We start from the raw sequence: 6,000 nt of genomic DNA, 5'->3' as shown, positions 1-6,000 counted from the left end.
CAGTCCACAGTCCTCCTAAGAGACCATGAATTGAACAAAATATTAAAGATTTTTTGCCCATTTTATGGACTGATGATGCACAATTCTATATATTTTCATTTGTAAATAAAACAAAGGATTACTTATTAATAACCAATTAAATGAGTTATTAAGGTTGGCCAATATTTTGTATTAATAAAATTAGCACATTAATAGGATTTACTGATTAAAATAGATCCCACAAAGAAGTCTGGATCAATGTAATGTTATTGTACATCAATAGTTGAAATTACCCTTATTTTCAGAATAGAAGCCTTCCATATCGGTGTCATAGTTTTAAGTTCCTGCTTTTTTGCTTTTTAACTATAAGTTCCCATAAATGTAGCTTTCTTTTTTTTTATTTTTTAACTTTACAATATTGTGTTGGTTTTGCCATATATCAAAATGAATCCAGCACAAGTATACCTGTGTTCCCCATCCTGAACCCTCCTCCCTCCTCCCTCCCCATACCATCCCTCTGGGTCGTCCCAGTGCAGCAGCCCCTAGCATCCAGTACCGTGCATCGAACCTGGACTGGTGACTCGTTTCATATATGATATTATACATGTTTCAGTGCCATTCTCCCAAATCATCCCACCCTCTCCCTCTCCCACCGAGTCCAAAAGACTGTTCAATTTCCCATAAATATAGCTTTCATCATAGTGCTTTAGGTTTATGCTGCTGCTGCTGCTGCTAAGTCACTTCAGTCATGTCCGACTCTGTGCGACCCCATAGATGGCAGTTCACCAGCCTCCCCCATCTCTGGGATTCTCCATGCAAGAACACTGGAGTGGCTTGCCATTTCCTTCTCCAATGCATGAAAGTGAAAAGTGAAAAGTGAAAATGAAGTCGCTCAGTCGTGTCCGACTCTTAGCGACCCCATGGACTGCAGCCCACCAGGCTCCTCCGTCCATGGGAGTTTCCAGGCAAGAGTACTGGAGTGGGTCGCCAGTGCCTTCTCCTGCTTTAGGTTTATAGCTACCTTTAAAAACATATATGCATTTTTATTCAAATACTAGCCATTCACAACCCTAATGATAAAGTAGGTGTATATATATATATATATATATATATATAAAATCCCGTTAATAAGCCTTGGTTTACAAAAAATGACATTTCATCCTATGACTCAGAATTTTTTTCTCAGGAAAGTGGCAACAGTAGGGTGAAATATCTTATGGGGTCATTTCTTCCCCCTGCAAAGTAGACTACAATCAAAAGAATCTGAAGATCATGGTCTTTATTACCATCTTGGCTTTAACTTCTGCCTCCTTTCTCCAAACACATACACATTATCACTGTAGTCTGGACTCTCAAGAAGAGATCTTTTTTTGCACACAAAATAAATTTGTTTCATATCTCTTGCTCAGAATATTTCAGTTTCAACATTGCCTTCAACAATGATTATTAGCATATTTTAGATGCTTTTCCCTTTAAGAATAAGTGAAAAATAATTAAAGCTTCTAACTTTCTTCTGAGGAAAATGTACATATACACACAATATAATCTTATACAACTCAAGAGGTTTTGCAACACCCCTGAAGCCCATCCACAGATCTTCTAGGAATCCCTCACCCAGCCTATACAATTTGCAAATTGAGTCTCCTTTGAATAGTATAAAAGATCTTTTGCCTACCTAACCAAACTCTTAACTTCCTCTCCCCACTTCAAAAGGAATTTTCAGAGCATATTATATTCTCTCTAATACCTCTTTTTTAAAATAAACTTTTAATTTTAGAATAGTTTGAGATTCACATTAAAGTTGCTATGATGGTACATATTGTTTCTGTATGCACCAAACCCACTTTCTCCTATTATTAACATTTTACATCAGTGTAGTACATTTGTTACAATTAATGAAAAAAGGTGGTGGTTTAGTCATTAAATCATGTCTGACCCTTGTGACCCCATGGTCTGTAGCCCACCAGGCTCCTTTATCCACAAGATTTCTCAAGAAAGAATACTGGAGTGGATTGCCATTTCCTTCTCCAGGGGATCTTCCTGAGCCAGGGATTGAACCCTGGTCTCCTGCAGGCAATTTCTTGCATTGCAGGAGGATTATTTACTGGCTGAGCCACCAGGGAAGCCCCAGTGAACCAATATCAGAATGTTATTACTAAATAAAGTTCATACTTTTTTTCAGATTTCCTTAGGTTTTATGAAATTACCTTTTTCTAAGATCCTCTCCAGAGCACCATATTACATTTAGTTGGTATGTTCTTTTGGCTCCTCTTAGCTCTAATAGTCTCTCAGACTTTCCTTGTTTTTTGATGACCATGACAGTTTTGAGGGACACAGACCAGATATTTTGTAAAACGATGCTTACCTGGGATTTGTCTGATGTTTTTTCTCATGATTAGTCAAGGATTATGTGTTTGGAGAAGGAAGACCACAGATATCATTTTCATCACATGGTATCTAGGATACCTCCCATCAAAATAACCTATTACTGTTGATACTAACTTGGATCCACTGCTGAAGTAATATTTGTCAGGTTTCTCTGCTGTAAAATTACTCCTTTATCCTCCTTTCCATACTGTATTCTTGGGAAGGAATTCACTATGCACAGCCCACACTGAAGAGTGGGGAGTTATACTCTATTTCCTTGAGGGCAGAGTATCCTTGTAAGTTTCTTGGAATACTTTTGCATGGGAGATTTGTCCATTCTTCTTTCGCTTTGTTTTTAAAATTGTTTTACCTCCGTAAAAATGATGAAATAACAAAACATTCTCCAAATTTCTATGACTATAGACACAATTTATTTCTTATTCTTGTCACAATGTCCATCATGGTTCCATATGTGGCTCTGCTCCACAGTCACTCAGGCACTCAAGCTGACAAAAGGTTTTACCAGCAGGTAACTATACCTTCGGACACATACAACTTCATCAGTTGGCAAGGTAGGTAGAAAGCACTGGAGTGTTTTCACTAGCAATTAAATGTTTTCACTTTAAAAGTGACCTGTATCATTTCTTCCCATAGCTCATTGGCCAGAATTACATAGTTTTCCCTAAATTCAAGGGAATAGGGAAGTATAATCCTCCCCTGTGCCTGGAAGGAGAGAGAACCAGACCTGGAAGGTTCCTATCACAAATCTGTTACCCCAACTATCCACCTAACAAAATCCTATTCTTCCTCCAGTTCTCATTCATCTTAAGTGCTGTGAAGCCTTCATTGTCTCTTCCGCACAGATTTCAGATCCTCCTTGCTCCATCAGTCCTTTGAGCAGACCAACAGTAAACAACTATTGTGAGTGAGTGTTAGTCGCCCAATCGCGTCTGAGCCTTTGCAACCTCATGGTCTGTAGCCGGCCAGACTCTGCTGTCCATGGGATTATCCCAGTAAGAATACTGGAGTGGGTTGCCATTGTAACTGTTGGTTTGCAGAGAAAAACAATTATGCCTTTTCACCTTGGTATCCTCAGCTTTAATACAGTACCTCTTACCTAGAAAATATTCAATCAACTTCTATTATTTATCGAAATCCTAAATTCATAACCAAATGTTACATAGGTGCTTTTTCCCTAATAAAATTATTCATGCATAAATTCTTGACAATTGAAGTATAAAATTGTTTTCCTTTACTAACTTTAACATTGAATCATACCTTCAAAGATTTTACATATATTGGCCTGAATAATCCTGTATCTCAAACATATGGTGTTGTTTCTAATTTATTTCAGAGACCTGAGTTAACTCTTTATTTAAAAAATGATTCTGTCTTTAAAATTTTAGGTTTGTTGGTGTGCTTTATTGCTCAGTCATGTCTGACTCTTTGCAATCCCATGGACTATAGCCCACCAGGCTCCTCTTGTCCATGGAATTTTTCAGCAAGAATATCAGAGTGGGTTGCCATTTTATTCCTCCAGGGGATCTGCCAGACCCAGGGATTGAACCCAAGGTCTCTTGCATTAGCTGGCAGATCCTTTACCAATAGCACCATCTGAGAAGCCCCCAAAGTAAATGGTCTCATTCCTAATTTCTTTCAGAAATCTGAGTTAACTTTATCTAAAAAGTGATTCTGTCTTTAAAATTCTAGGTTATCTTTTGTAATTGCTTTCTCATGTTGGAGAAGCACATCCTTCTGTAGTTTATGTGCTATGCGTGTGTTTAGTTGCTCAATCATGTCTGACTCTTTGCGACCCATGGACTATAGCCTACCAGGCTCCTCTGTCCAAGGGATTCTCCAGGCCAGAATACGGGAGTGGGTTGCCATGCCCTCCTCCAGGAGATCTTCCCAACCCAGGGATCGAACCAAGGTCTTCCACTTTGCAGGCAGATTCTTTACCATCTGAGCCACCAGGGAAGCCATGGCTGTAGTTTGTGGTTGATATTTGTTTGTAAGCTTGCATTACTTCCCTGCATCATTTGGAATATCAAAACACTATTTTAACACAGGTGGTCAAGAGAGGAGTGTAACACCTTAATTGTAGGTGGAGTATATTTATATACAGGGAATTTACCAATTTCATTGAATGTCTACACTATACATATGAGTGTCCTTCTTTCTGAGAAAGCAGAGAAGCCTTAAGGGAGTATAAGACCTCAAGTAGCTCATCATGATGAACATAAGGACATGACGGCAAACCTCAGGATAGACAATAAAGTCATAGGTGACATGTGCTTGACATATGTGTGTTATAAAGGCCGAGTCCTCTGAGTTCAAGGTTGGCATGCTCTGGATGAAGACTGGGTTGGAGGGAAGAAGACTGCTTAGAAAGCCAGGTCAGTCCCATCATGAAATTCAAATCCTGACCGGATTTCACACGCTGACTACGCAGAGGATATTTGACTTGCCGTGGATTGAACTTTTACATAAGGAAGATATTTTAAGTGCATTCACTCAGTCGTGTCCAACCTTTTGTGACCCCATGGGTTGTAGCCCTTCAGGCTCATCTGTCCATAGAATCCTCCAGGCAAGAATACTGGAGTGGGTTGCCATTTCCTTCTCCAGGTTTCTATATTTAGGCTTATTTTATTCCTGTTATTTTTCAGAAAAATTAGTAGTCATGCACGTATGTATAAGTGAGTTTGTGTAAACTTTCCTATTAGAAGATAGTATACTTATGAGAAAACTTAAAAGTACCTTAACTTCCTAGATGTTTAAACATCCATTCATTTTTTTTTAAGCAGGTTTAAGTTTACCGTTTTATATTTACATGATATTTCTGATTTACTAAATTGCTCTTTAACTGAAAATCCTTTTGCAGTGGAAGGGAAGCTCAAGAGGGAGGGGATTTATGTAAACTTATAGCTGATTTACATTGTTATACAGCAGAAACCAATACAATATTGTTAAGCAATTATCCTTCAATTAAAAATAAATCTTAAGTAAGACCAGAAACTATAAAACTCCTAGAGGAGAACATAGGCAAAACACTCTCCGACATACATCACAGCAGGATCCTCTATGACCCACCTCCCAGAATATTGGAAATAAAAGCAAAAATAAACAAATGGGACCTAATTAACCTTAAAAGCTTCTGCACATCAAAGGAAACTATTAGCAAGGTGAAAAGACAGCCTTCAGAATGGGAGAAAATAATAGCAAATGAAGAAACCGACAAACAACTAATCTCAAAAATATACAAGCAACTCCTACAGCTCAACTCCAGAAAAATAAACGACCCAATCAAAAAATGGGCCAAAGAACTAAATAGACATTTCTCCAAAAAAGACATACAGATGGCTAACAAACACATGAAAAGATGCTCAACATCACTCATTATCAGAGAAATGCAAATCAAAACCACTATGAGGTACTATTTCACACCAGTCAGAATGGCTGCGATCCAAAAGTCTACAAGCAATAAATGCTGGAGAGGGTGTGGAGAAAAGGGAACCCTCTTACACTGTTGGTGGGAATGCAAACTAGTACAGCCACTATGGAGAACAGTGTGGAGATTCCTTAAAAAACTGGAAATAGAACTGCCTTATGATCCAGCAACCCCACTGCTGGGCATACACACTGAGGAAACCAGAA

The sequence above is a fragment of the Bos taurus genome, chromosome 5 (genome assembly GCF_002263795.3).
Source record: "Bos taurus isolate L1 Dominette 01449 registration number 42190680 breed Hereford chromosome 5, ARS-UCD2.0, whole genome shotgun sequence".
NCBI classification, from domain to species: domain Eukaryota; kingdom Metazoa; phylum Chordata; class Mammalia; order Artiodactyla; family Bovidae; genus Bos; species Bos taurus.
This window is presented reverse-complemented; position numbering follows the sequence as displayed.